The sequence below is a fragment of the Anopheles coustani genome (assembly GCF_943734705.1).
Source record: "Anopheles coustani chromosome X unlocalized genomic scaffold, idAnoCousDA_361_x.2 X_unloc_13, whole genome shotgun sequence".
NCBI classification, from domain to species: Eukaryota; Metazoa; Arthropoda; class Insecta; order Diptera; family Culicidae; genus Anopheles; species Anopheles coustani.
In genome coordinates this window covers 132,501-147,230 of record NW_026525082.1, presented here as the reverse complement: position 1 = coordinate 147,230, position 14,730 = coordinate 132,501, and the positions used below count along the sequence as shown (strand labels likewise).

Genomic DNA, 14,730 nt, shown 5'->3' with positions numbered 1-14,730 from the left:
TTCAAAAATCACGTTTGTCCCCAATTTTGAAGGGGAAGGAGTCGGTTCCGGGGCATGGTGTCTTCGGCAAAAAGTCTTATCTTTTTGCGTACTTTCGACTAGTTCAATAAAAATTTTTGACCCAAAATTTGTTCGGCGGACCCCTAGGTCGAAAAACCCGAAAAAAGTCGAAAAAAGTCGAAAATGTCGAAAAATGAGAAAACCTCATATTCGGACTCTACACGAGCCCCAGATATTGAAAAGTGAAATCCGCGGTCGATTTGGAACAAAAAATTTACCTAGGCAAAGTTGTATGGAGGTAGGGACCCCTGAGAAAAAAGTTTGGTCCCGAGGCTCCTTGGACCACCAAGTCCCTAGGTCGGACCAAAATCGGAAAAAATCCGACCAAAGTCGAAAGTGTCGAAAATTTTAAAAAACCCCTTTTGGGGCCCTATGGCCTCCCTAGATAATGAAAAGTGAGGTCCGCGGCCGATCCGGAAGAAAAACTTGACCTAGGCAAACTTGTATGACGGTGGGGACCCAAAAAAATTTCGATGAGTGTAGTTTAGACAGGCCGGAAAATGTATCGGTGGTCCGTATCAAGGGACGTCTTTTAGTTCCATGGGGTGGTGGTCGTCGAACAAAGTCGCCTAGGTCGACCACCAGAAAGACCAGTCGTGTTGTAATGGATGTTTTGACCACTTTACTAGGGAAACCTAGTAGGTCGAAGCAAATTTGGGGTTCGAGATGAGTTGGTGAAAGTTGGTCCAACCTAGGTGTGCTTGGTGGAGGTTGACCATGAAAGTAGAGCATGATGGGAATGACCATAACTTTGGTTCTAGATGTCGGATCGGTACACTTTCGGCAGTTTTGGAAAGGTGAAGGCCTGCTCTAGCTATGTTTCCTACCAAGCTGAGCGCCTACTAGTGACCCGGAGGAGGTATTAAGGGTCAAAGGCAAAAAGGGGTACCCTAAAGTGCGTGTGACCAAGAAAATGGGAAAAACGGTATCGCCTATAGCTCAGGCTGTATGGCTCGGATCGGAAAGCTTGGATATGCGTTGGAAAGGTCTTGACGAGCGCTAGCTATGTGTCCTACCAAGCGAAGCGCTAGGTGTTGAGCAAGTCGGTGATATTAGAGGGCAAAGGTGAAAAATGGTGGTTTAGAGGCAAAAATTCACCTTATGATCGAAAATAGCGGGCGAACGACCAGAGCTACGAACACGGCGTAGAACAATCATAAGTACGTTACCACAAGACCTAACTTTGGCCAATATAGTGCGAGAAGATCGGAGGTACTCAAGAGGGTGATATGGTTGGTTCAAAGTTGGACCGAAACGAGACTTGAGAAATGGGTTGAAACACGGTATCGCGAATAACTCAGGCTGTATGGAACGGATCGACAAGCTAAGATCAGTGTTGGAAAGGTCGAACCGAGCGCTAACTATAATCCCAAACAACCGAAGCGCTAAGTGTTGAGCAAAACTGAGTTATTAAGCGACAAAGTGGAAAAATAATACCAAAATTTCCAAAAATCACACAAGACCAAGAATACCGAGCAGGCGGTAAGAGATAGCGGGTTGACGTAGAATACTTATAAGTTTGCCTCTACGAGACCTAAAAGTCGTCCATAGACAGCGAGAAGATCGGACCACTCTGGAAGGGTGATACGAGTGGTCAAAAATTGGCAAAAATGAAACATGGCTAAAATGGATTTGACTTGTGCACCGTATAGCTCCGGCTGTATGGCATGGATTGTTAAGCTAGGATATGTTTTGGAAAGGTAACACCCAGCGCTAGATACGACTAGAAGAAAGCAAAGCGCTAACTAGCATGATTTGGAAGTTATTAAGTGTCAAAGTCGAAAAATGTTACCAAAATTGAAACTCGAGTACATTGGGCCAAAAAGTACAAGTTGTGAAATTTGGACTTACGAGTAAAATACCGAGCAGGCGGTAAGAGATAGAGACTTGGTGTAGAACAATTATATGTTGGGCATGTTATAACCTATATTTGGCCCGAACATAGTGACGAGATCGGTGGTACCCAAAAGGGTGGTACAGGTGTTAGATGGTTTTCCCAGAGCATAAGCTCCACATGATATGGAAAACGGGAAACATCATAACTTCGGCTGTATGGCATGGAATGGAACGAACAAGGTATCGATGGAAAGAGAAAAGGTAGCGCTAACTATAATTCCTACCAAGCAAAGCGCTAGCATGTGACCGTTCGGGTGTTATTGTGAGTCAAAGTCAGAAATTGTTACCACGAGAGGCGAAAATCCGACTAAGTCCATGAATACCGGGCTGGCGGTAAGAGATACGGCTTGGCCGTAGAACATTTATAAGTTGGCCAAGACAAGGCCTAAGTTTCGTCCATAGACGACAAGAAGATCGAAGATACCTGAAGGTGAGATATGGGCGTCCCAAAGTGGGCCTTTGAAAAAGTGACAAACTTCCCTTATAACAGCATACACCAAATATCTCTGGCTCTATGGCACCGAATAAGAAGTTGAGCTCAGCGACAGAAAGGTGATAGTCAGCGCTAAATATCATACGAACAGAGTGAAGCGCTAAAGGGAAAGGATCTTGGTGATATAAGGTGACAAAGTCGAGAAAAGTTGCCTCAAAATCATGAAAAATGTGAAAAAATGGCTAAGTCCCGGGTGCCTTAAGGGCAGGTTAATCGAATGTACCGAGCTGGCGGTACGAGATAGAGACTTGGTGTAGAACAATTATATGTTTGGCATGGCAAGACCTACATTTGGCCAATACAAAGTGAGAAGATCAAAGAAACCCGTAAGGGTGATATTGGTGTCCAAAGGTAAAAAGCACTAAGTCTTGGGAAACTTATATGAAGAAAAAGGACCCTGATGGGTCATATGGGATGGATCGAAAAATCGGCTAAGTCCCAAAATGGGGATGTCAGAACTACACTCATGTGTTACCACATCAAGCAAGGCAAACTTATATGAAGCAAAGGACCCTGATGGGTCATATGGTATTGATCGAAAAATCGGCTAAGTCCCAAAATGGGGATGTCAGAACTACACTCAAATGTTACCACACCAAGCAAGGCAAACTTATATGAAGCAAAGGACCCTGATGGGTCATATGGTATTTTACGAAAAATCGGCTAAGTCCCAAAATGGGGATGTCAGAACTACACTCAAATGTTACCACACCAAGCAAGGCAAACTTATATGAAGCAAAGGACCCTGATGGGTCATATGGTATTTTACGAAAAATCGGCTAAGTCCCAAAATGGGGATGTCAGAACTACACTCAAATGTTACCACACCAAGCAAGGCAAACTTATATGAAGCAAAGGACCCTGATGGGTCATATGGTATTTTACGAAAAATCGGCTAAGTCCCAAAATGGGGATGTCAGAACTACACTCAAATGTTACCACACCAAGCAAGGCAAACTTATATGAAGCAAAGGACCCTGATGGGTCATATGGTATGGATCGAAAAATCGGCTAAGTCCCAAAATGGGGATGTCAGAACTACACTCAAATGTTACCACACCAAGCAAGGCAAACTTATATGAAGCAAAGGACCCATATGGGTCATATGGTATTTTACGAAAAATCGGCTAAGTCCCAAAATGGGGATGTCAGAACTACACTCAAATGTTACCACACCAAGCAAGGCAAACTTATATGAAGGCAAGGTCCCTGATGGGTCATATGGTATTTTACGAAAAATCGGCTAAGTCCCAAAATGGGGATGTCTGAACTACACTAAAAAGTTACCACATCAAGCAAGGCAAACTTATATGAAGCAAAGGACCCTGATGGGTCATATGGTACTTTACGAAAAATCGGCTAAGTCCCAAAATGGGGATGTCAGAACTACACTCATATGTTACCACACCAAGCAAGGCAAACTTATATGAAGCAAAGGACCCTGATGGGTCATATGGTATTTTACGAAAAATCGGCTAAGTCCCAAAATGGGGATGTCAGAACTACACTCAAATGTTACCACACCAAGCAAGGCAAACTTATATGAAGCAAAGGACCCTGATGGGTCATATGGTATTTTACGAAAAATCGGCTAAGTCCCAAAATGGGGATGTCAGAACTACACTCAAATGTTACCACACCAAGCAAGGCAAACTTATATGAAGCAAAGGACCCTGATGGGTCATATGGTACTTTACGAAAAATCGGCTAAGTCCCAAAATGGGGATGTCAGAACTACACTCATATGTTACCACACCAAGCAAGGCAAACTTATATGAAGCAAAGGACACTGATGGGTCATATGGTACTTTACGAAAAATCGGCTAAGTCCCAAAATGGGGATGTCAGAACTACACTCAAATGTTACCACACCAAGCAAGGCAAACTTATATGAAGCAAAGGACCCTGATGGGTCATATGGTATTTTACGAAAAATCGGCTAAGTCCCAAAATGATGATGTCAGAACTACACTCAAATGTTACCACACCAAGCAAGGCAAACTTATATGAAGGCAAGGACCCTGATGGGTCATATGGTATTTTACGAAAAATCGGCTAAGTCCCAAAATGGGGATGTCAGAACTACACTCAAATGTTACCACACCAAGCAAGGCAAACTTATATGAAGCAAAGGACCCTGATGGGTCATATGGTATTGATTGAAAAATCGGCTAAGTCCCAAAATGGGGATGTCAGAACTACACTCAAATGTTACCACACCAAGCAAGGCAAACTTATATGAAGCAAAGGACCCATATGGGTCATATGGTATTTTACGAAAAATCGGCTAAGTCCCAAAATGATGATGTCAGAACTACACTCAAATGTTACCATACCAAGCAAGGCAAACTTATATGAAGGAAAGGACCCATATGGGTCATATGGTATTTTACGAAAAATCGGCTAAGTCCCAAAATGAGGATGTCAGAACTACACTAAAAAGTTACCACACCAAGCAAGGCAAAGTACCTAGGTGAACCCTAGGAAGAAACACGGACCAAGTCAGATGGCCTAAGTCAATAGAACAAGTGACCTAGGCAAAGTTGTATGGCGCTGAGGACCCTGAAAAATCTGGTTAGTGTAGTTTAGACAGGGTAGGTTTTTGGGTCGGCCGAACCCCCTTATTTTGGGTTTTGGCCTCATCAAGAAGCTACACCTAGGCAAACTGCCTAGGGTGAAAGTGCGAAGACCAATCGAATAGTAAGACAAGTTTTGACCGAACGCCCTAGGCAAGCTTGTATGAAGAAAGGGACCCTAAGGGTCATATGGAAATACATGAAAAATCGGCTAAGTCCCAAAATTGGGATGTCAGAACTACACTAAAAAGTTACCACATCAAGCAAGGCAAACTACCTAGGTGAACCCTAGCAAGAAACACGGACCAAGTCAGATGGCCTAAGTCAAGAGTGCAAGTGACCTAGGCAAAGTTGTATGACGGTGAGGACCCTGAAAAATCTGGTTAGTGTAGTTTAGACAGGGGAGGTTTTTGGGTCGGCTGAACCTCCTTATTTTGGGTTTTGACCTCCTCAAGAAGCTACACCTAGGCAAACTGCCTAGGGTGAAAGTGCGAAGACCAATCGAATAGTAAGACAAGTTTTGACCGATCGCCCTAGGCAAGCTTGTATGAAGAAAGGGACCCTATGGGTCATATGGAAATACATGAAAAATCGGCTAAGTCCCAAAATTGGGATGTCTGAACTACACTAAAAAGTTACCACATCAAGCAAGGCAAAGTACCTAGGTGAACCCTAGCAAGAAACACGGACCAAGTCAGATGGCCTAAGTCAAGAGAACAAGTGACCTAGGCAAAGTTGTATGACGGTGAGGACCCTGAAAAATCTGGTTAGTGTAGTTTAGACAGGGGAGGTTTTTGGGTCGGCTGAACCTCCTTATTTTGGGTTTTGACCTCCTCAAGAAGCTACACCTAGGCAAACTGCCTAGGGTGAAAGTGCGAAGACCAATCGAATAGTAAGACAAGTTTTGACCGATCGCCCTAGGCAAGCTTGTATGAAGAAAGGGACCCTATGGGTCATATGGAAATACATGAAAAATCGGCTAAGTCCCAAAATTGGGATGTCTGAACTACACTAAAAAGTTACCACAGCAAGCAAGGCAAAGTACCTAGGTGAACCCTAGGAAGAAACACGGACCAAGTCAGATGGCCTAAGTCAAGAGTACAAGTGACCTAGGCAAAGTTGTATGGCGCTGAGGACCCTGAAAAATCGGGTTAGTGTAGTTCAGACAGGGGAGGTTTCAGGGTCGGCCGAACCTCCTTATTTCGGGTTTTGGCCTCCTCAAGAAGACAGACCTAGGCGAACTGCCTAGGGTGAAAGTGCGAAGACCAATCGAATAGTAAGACAAGTTTTGACCGATCGCCCTAGGCAAGCTTGTATGAAGAAAGGGACCCTATGGGTCATATGGAAATATACGAAAAATCGGCTAAGTCCCAAAATTGGGATGTCAGAACTACACTATAAAGTTACCACATTAGCAAGGCAGACTTGTATGAAGAACGGGACCCTGGTGAAAGTAGCAAATATCCCAAACCGAACATGAATATTATACACACAAGAGTACGAACATAAAGGAACACGGACCAAGCGTACCGAGAGAATCGGTACTATAGAACCCTCGTGGTTCTACACAAAGACTTTATGTTAGGGGTTCAAGCCCCATAGTACTCAAACGGTGACAGTAGCAAATATCCCAAAACGAACGTGAATCTTATTCACAAGAGTACGAACATAAAGGAACACGGACCAAGCGTACCGAGAGAATCGGTACTATAGAGCCCTCGTGGTTCTACACAAAGACTTTATGTTCGGGGTTCACACCCCAAATCGAACGTGGAATTTACTTTCTGATGGTCATGCGGTCGTCCAAAGGGGTCTAGTATCCTGGGATGACAAGCATCACGGGCACAGCTCGTATCAAAACAGTCGAAGAGGCCCGCGAAAGCTTGCTTTCCATGGCTATGCGATGCACAAATTGAGTTTACTCACCGTAGTATAAAACGAACGAACCGAACCTATCCGAGTAGGGATAATGGGCGCAGTAACATACTTCTGTGACCCAGCGAGAGTTGAACGAGGTGACATGAACTGTCAGTGGCTTATATCAGATGGGATACATACATGAGATTGCTTTCAAATCTACACTCGAAAACCTAACCAAGTAAAAGCGAACGTGGGGAGGATTCGAAACTGGTAACGAAATCTTAAGCTGGAAAGAGTCATCACTATGGATACATATTATGCGAAACCAATCAAGTGCTCAGTACTGATCCAAAACCTAAGAGCACTAGTGAACACCTTATTCTCACCCTAGTTCACATCCAAGTGATCGACCACGTGTGTGAAGCAAAGACCAATCGAATTCCTCAATGAACCGAACACTATGAACAAATGGCCAAAAACGTTATAACTATCCAAACATCCTACTATCTAGCGAAAGTCATCACGATGGAACCATACCATGATCTTTAACCTATAGCGCTCACCATATTCCTACCCAGAGTGCAAGTGAACAGATTGCCCACCCGTACCCAGTTCACAACCACGTGATCGACTAACATACCGAGGTTACCACAAGTCAAAGTTATACGTTTACAAGCGCAAGACCAATCGAAAACCCCGAAAGCAATCTCGACCCAAAATGTATTATCCGTGAGTGTAGTCGAGTCTCGTACTCGTCATCTGTAATCGTCGGATAGAATATCCAGTACACGGTTGTCTTTCCAAATGAAATCTACATACAGAACTCGCTCTTGGCAAATGGGTGGCAATGGCGCAATCAGGAGCGAGTTCCCGTCCGGGTGCCAAGTGATTGGCAAATGTCTGGGGGAAAGCAACCATATGTTGATTTGTCTGTTAGTGTACTGGGTGTTTGAGGTATGTAGTATCCACGCTTGGTTGGGTGTGTCAGAGGACCATGGATGCGTTCACAACCCCAATTGGGGTACATCGGGAATGATTTTGTGGAACCGATGTGCCCGGCACACACTAAGTTTTGTTGCAAGTTAATAGTGTGCCATGTCCGGGGGGGTTGTGATTAAACTCTGTTGAATTGCGTACTGTGGTGATTGGGGTATGAAAGCCCCGCAGTTGCAATGATCGGACGCGCCTAGCGTGTCCTTTAGTTGATGGTAGGGAAATGAAGGCCCTTGTCAGCTCACCTAAGTATTCATGGAAGTTTGGCATAAGGTCGCTGTGGTAGGGGTATGAAGGCCCCGTCAGCGCATGCACAATCGGGCGCACGAGCGCTTAGCGGAGTCGAATGCCGCTCAAGTGCCTGTCCGGTGCATCGGGTGTGTGTGATACGAGGGCAATGAGGTTCGCACGGGGGCTCGCCTCCCGTGTGCTACCGGACTTGACAACATATAGAACGTGGTGTTTGCTCCTCCGGGTGCAATGGGACAATGAACATTCGAACGCAAAGTCGGAATTCTGGTTGATCCTACCAGTAATATACGCTCGTCTCAAAGGTTAAGCCATGCATGTCTAAGTACAAACAGATTTAATGTGAAACCGCATAAGGCTCAGTATAACAGCTATAATTTACGAGATCATCAACCTAGTTACTTGGATAACTGTGGAAAATCTAGAGCTAATACATGCAACATGCCAGGACCCTCGCGGGAACTGGTGCACTTATTAGTCAAACCAATCGCGGGTTCTCCGTGTCATTGAGTTGAAGTCTGGATAATGATGCTGATCGTATGGTCTCGCACCGACGACAGATCTCGCAAATATCTGCCCTATCAACTATGGATGGTAGTATAGAGGACTACCATGGTTGCAACGGGTAACGGGGAATCAGGGTTCGATTCCGGAGAGGGAGCCTGAGAAATGGCTACCACATCCAAGGAAGGCAGCAGGCGCGTAAATTACCCAATCCCGGGACGGGGAGGTAGTGACGAGAAATAACAATATGAAACTCTTTAATGATGTTTCATAATTGGAATGAGTAGAGCATAAATCCTTCTACGAGGATCAAGTGGAGGGCAAGTCTGGTGCCAGCAGCCGCGGTAATTCCAGCTCCACTAGCGTATATTAAAATTGTTGCGGTTAAAACGTTCGAAGTTGATACTTGTCCAACACAGTCCGGCTCCGCCGACCCGGTCAACCCGTGGTCGGTGGGCCAAGTCGGAATCTGGTTGCGACTCAATGGTGTGGTAGGGCACCAAGTCTGTGTCATGGTGTGCCCTTCAACGGGTGCAAGTGTAACATAGAGCTCGACCGCTCACGTTTACCTTGAACAAATTAGAGTGCTTAAAGCAGGGTGCCCAAACGCCCTAGAATAATCTTGCATGGAATAATGGAATACGACCTTGGTCTAATCTTTCATTGGTTTGTACTCAGACCGGAGGTAATGATTAACAGAAGTAGTTGGGGACACTAGTATTACGGCGCGAGAGGTGAAATTCGTAGACCGTCGTAAGACTAACTAAAGCGAAGGCATTTGTCAAGGATGCTTTCTTTAATCAAGAACGAAAGTTAGAGGATCGAAGGCGATTAGATACCGCCCTAGTTCTAACCGTAAACGATGCCAACTAGCAATTGGGAGACGCTACAACCAGGTGCTCTCAGTAGCTTCCGGGAAACCAAAGTCAGGTTCCGGGGGAAGTATGGTTGCAAAGTTGAAACTTAAAGGAATTGACGGAAGGGCACCACAATGAAATGGAGCTTGCGGTTCAATTTGACTCAACACGGGAAAACTTACCAGGTCCGAACTTATGGAGGTGAGACAGATTAATAGCTCTTTCTCAAATTTAAGGGTAGTGGTGCATGGCCGTTCTTAGTTCGTGGATTGATTTGTCTGGTTAATTCCGATAACGAACGTGACTCACATATGCTAACTAGAACGCAGTCAGCGTTAATGCGTCGATGCCGATTGGAACGGGTTAGGACCTTTCGGTGGAGTATGACCTGACACCTTCGCTGTTCGTGTGCGCAAGTGCACTTACGGTACGCTGCTTAGCAGGACAATTTGTGTTTAGCAAAATGAGATCGAGCGATAACAGGTCCGTGATGCCCTTAGATGTTCTGGGCTACACGCGTGCTACAATGTGGGTAGCAGCGTGTCTCCTATTCCGAGAGGAACGGGAAATCACTCAAATACTCACTTAGTAGGGATTATGGATTGCAATGGTCCATATGAACTCGGAACTTCTAGTAAGTGCTGGTCATCAGCCAGCGTTGAATACGTCCCTGCCCTTTGTACACACCGCCCGTCGCTACTACCGATGGATTATTTAGTGAGGTCTTTGGAGATGATCGTTCGCTGGATCCTCGTGAACCGCGTCTGCTTTATCGAAGTTGACCGAACTTGATGATTTAGAGGAAGTAAAAGTCGTAACAAGGTTTCCGTAGGTGAACCTGCGGAAGGATCATTAGTGGCCAAGTGATCCTTCCAGAAGTCCGAACCTGCGGGTTGAGACTTCGGCACAAGTTGCCATATGATAATTGACGAAACACTATAGAAGTCCGAACCTGCGGGTTGAGACTTAGGCACAAGTTGCCATATGAACATTGACGAAACACTATGAAGTCCGAACCTGCGGGTTGAGACTTAGGCACAAGTTGCCTTATACATGACTTCGAACAAATACACAAGTCCGAACCTGCGGGTTGAGACTTAGGCACAAGTTGCCTTATACATGACTTCGAACAAATACACAAGTCCGAACCTGCGGGTTGAGACTTAGGCACAAGTTGCCATATGAAAGTTGACGAAACACTAACAAGTCCGAACCTGCGGGTTGAGACTTAGGCACACGTTGCCTTATACATGACTTCGAACAAATACACAAGTCCGAACCTGCGGGTTGAGACTTAGGCACAAGTTGCCTTATACATACATTGGCCAAATAAACAGAAGTCCGAACCTGCGGGTTGAGACTTAGGCACAAGTTGCCATATTATATTCGATCAAACACTAAGTAGTCCGAACCTGCGGGTTGAGACTCAAGACCGTAACAAGATGTCACTATACAAGTCCGAACCTAAGGGTTGAGACTTAATGCGATCTAGATACCAAGTTGACATCCAATACCTGTTGAGCAAAACCAAAGATTCCCTGTTCTCGAATGATTACACTATATAACAGGGAATCTTGAAGAAATCAAGCAAGCGTGAAACAAAGTCATCACTTGGGCATGCTCGATAGCCAACCACATGACCTTAACCTAAGAGAGCATGCAAACCACATGATACCTATAAACGATTAACCCGCCCTAGTTCAATCGTTCACCAAGTGATGACTTCAGTATGGCTAAGAGAAAAACTTTTAAATGGGAAAAACTCTAAGTCCGAACCTCCGGGTTGAGACTTCCGCGTAGGAGGTGCGCCCACCTCCTATCCGAAAGATGATGAATCAGGGGTGTTCGGTCAGCAATGGTCGGATACCCCGTCGTAGTCCAACTATGACAATCAAGGTCAAGACCTCCGGGTTGAGACTTTCCGCGAGTACAAGCATAAAGGAACACGGACCAAGCCGTACCGAGAGAATCGGTACTAGAGCCCTCGTGGTTCTACATTGAGAGAGCCCTCGTGGTTCTCATTAGGGGCTTTATGCAAGTCGTACTCAATACTGTGGTGTGAAGTATAAAGTAGTCCTCGCCTGGTCCACGCTGCTTCGGCGGTCCTGGGTAAGATAGTTAATTCTAGCTTGCCCTATAGTGGAATGAGGACACTTAATGCTTCGTCTTTTAGCGGCGGCTAGACTCCTCCTCACGGGGAACGAGTTGACGCACACAGCGGCGGCTTACGCACTATGGCAATCATGGATGCCTGAAGATTCCGTGAAGTTCTCCCCTGGTCCACGCTGCCTCGGCAGTCCTGGGTAAAATGGAATATTTCCAGCTTGCCCTATAGTGGAAGAGGACTATCCAACAATACAAAGTCAAGACCTCCGGGTTGAGACTTTCCGCGTCGGTGGTGTCGCGCACCGCCTATCCGAAAGATGGTGTAACAGGGGTGTTCGATCAGCAATGGTCGGATGCCCCGTCATAGTCCAACTATGACAACCAAAGTCAAGACCTCCGGGTTGAGACTTTCCGCGTCCGGAGGTACGCGTACCGCCTACCCGAAAGATGGTGTGCTTCTGGGGTATTCGATGAGTCGGATACCCCGTCGTAGTCCAACTATGACAATACAAAGTCAAGACCTCCGGGTTGAGACTTCCGCGTCGGAGGTGCGCGCACCGCCTACCCGAAAGATGGTGAATCAGGGATGTTCGATCAGCAATGGTCGGATGCCCCGTCGTAGTCCAACTATGACAATCAAAGTCAAGACCTCCGGGTTGAGACTTCCGCGTCCGGAGGTACGCGTACCGCCTACCCGAAAGATGGTGAATCAGGGGTGTTCGATCAGCAATGGTCGGATGCCCCGTCGTAGTCCAACTATGACAATACAAAGTCAAGACCTCCGGGTTGAGACTTTTCGCGAGTACAAGCATAAAGGAACACGGACCAAGCCGTACCGAGAGAATCGGTACTAGAGCCCTCGTGGTTCTACATTGAGAGAGCCCTCGTGGTTCTCATTAGGGGCTTTATGCAAGTCGTACTCAATACTGTGGTGTGAAGTATAAAGTATAGAGTCCTCCACTGGTCCACGCTGCTCCGGCGGTCCTGGGTAAGATAGTTCATTCTAGCTTGCCCTATGTGGAAGAGGACTCAATACCCTACCTGTTGAGCTTGAAACAAAGTCATCACTTGGGCATGCTCATATTGCCATACACAATTACATTATATTCGAATGAGCATGCAAGCGACCCTATATAGACCGAACCAAAACGATAGATACCGCCGTAGTTCACCCCCACCAAGTGATGACTTCAGTATGGCTAGTGTGTGAAGTATAAAGTATAGTCCTCCCCTGGTCCACACTGCTTCGGCGGTCCTGGGTAAGATAGTTCATTCTAGCTTGCCCTATGTGGAAGAGGGCACATTACTCAATACTGTGGTGTTATGAACAAAGTATAGTCCTCCACTGGTCCACGCTGCTTCGGCGGTCCTGGGTAAGATAGTTAGTTCTAGCTTGCCCTATGTGGAAGAGGGCATACAAGACAAAGTATAGTTCTCCCCTGGTCCACGCTGCTTCGGCGGTCCTGGGTAAGATAGTTAATTCTAGCTTGCCCTATGTGGAAGAGAGCATACATGAACCAAGAACGAAGGTTATGATCGAGGAATGATTCGACAACTAACCGATGGTATGAAATGTGAAGAATTCAAGCAAGCACACAATCAAGTCATCACTTGGGCATGCTCGATAGCCAACCTCATGACATTAACCTAGTAGAGCATGCGAAAACCAATATATATGTAAACGATGCCTCCCTAGTTCAGCGCTTCAACCAAGTGATGACTTCAGAATGGCTAAATCAAATCGGTTCAAACCATACCATCGGTATCCTATTGAAACACACAAGTCGATATCAAACCTCATGATTGTGTAGTCCTCCACTGGTCCACGCCGCTTCGGCCGTCCTGGGTAAAATGGAACATTCCAGCTTGCCCTATGTGGAAGAGGGCACATTACTCAATACTGTGGTGTGAAGTATAAAGTTCAGTTCTCCCCTGGTCCACGCTGCTTCGGCGGTCCTGGGTAAGATAGTTCATTCTAGCTTGCCCTATGTGGAAGAGGACACTTCATACTTCGTCTCTAAGCGGCGGCTTGACTCCTCCCTACGGGGAACGGGTTTACGCGCACAGCGGCGGCTTACGCACTATGGCAGTCATGGATGCCTTACGTTTCTATGAAAAGTGTGTTCCTCCCCTGGTCCACGCTGCTTCGGCAGTCCTGGGTAAGATAGTTAGTTCTAGCTTGCCCTATGTGGAAGAGGACACGAAGACTTACTGTGGTGTGAAGCATAAAGTTCAGTTCTCCCCTGGTCCACGCCGCTTCGGCCGTCCTGGGTAAAATGGATTCATCCAGCTTGCCCTATGTGGAATGAGGACACTTTATGTTTCGTCTCTAAGCGGCGGCTTGCTCCTCCCTACGGGGAACGGGTATACGCGCACAGCGGCGGCTTACGTTATGGCAGTCATGGATGCCTTACGTTTCCATGAAAAGTGTGTTCCTCCCCTGGTCCACGCTGCTTCGGCAGTCCTGGGTAAGATAGTTAGTTCTAGCTTGCCCTATGTGGAAGAGGACACGTAGACTTACTGTGGTGTGAAGTATAAGGTTCAGTTCTCCCCTGGTCCACGCCGCTTCGGCCGTCCTGGGTAAAATGGATTCATCCAGCTTGCCCTATGTGGAATGAGGACACTTTATGCTTCGTCTCTAAGCGGCGGCTTGCTCCTCCCTACGGGGAACGGGTATACGCGCACAGCGGCGGCTTACGCAAGTTAGTCACCCTCGGCAGTGGATCACTCGGCTCATGGATCGATGAAGACCGCAGCTAACTGCGCGTCATAATGTGAACTGCAGGACACATGAACATTGATAAGTTGAACGCATATTGCACGTCGTGGGAACCTACCATGATGTACAGATGACTGAGCGCTTATATTTGAGAAATGTATCGCATACATTTAACTACGCCGTGACACCCGTCACGAGACGTGCACCATGATGTTAACTAGGGTCGCGACGACCCGCTAGCATTAAAGAACCCGTGGTTTACAATATACTGGCATTGGAATTCGAAGTATTTAGAGCGTCCGTGTTCCCGCGTGAGGCGGAAGTACGAGGAGAAGGCGTGCTTGTGGTGTCTGTGGTGGTGTTTACTGATGTCTAGCTTCAGCTTATTTATTTATTTAAATAGAAGCGAAGATGTCA

At 46.3% G+C, this 14,730-nt stretch overlaps 1 non-coding gene across 1 annotated transcript; it reads left to right on the top strand.

Annotated features, from left to right (window-relative positions):
• Positions 1 to 14,302: 14,302 nt before the first annotated feature.
• LOC131270048 (5.8S ribosomal RNA) lies at positions 14,303 to 14,457 on the top strand. The gene has a single exon (XR_009179191.1). It is a non-coding gene; the product is annotated as a 5.8S ribosomal RNA (ribosomal RNA).
• The last annotated feature ends 273 nt before the right edge of the window (positions 14,458 to 14,730 follow it).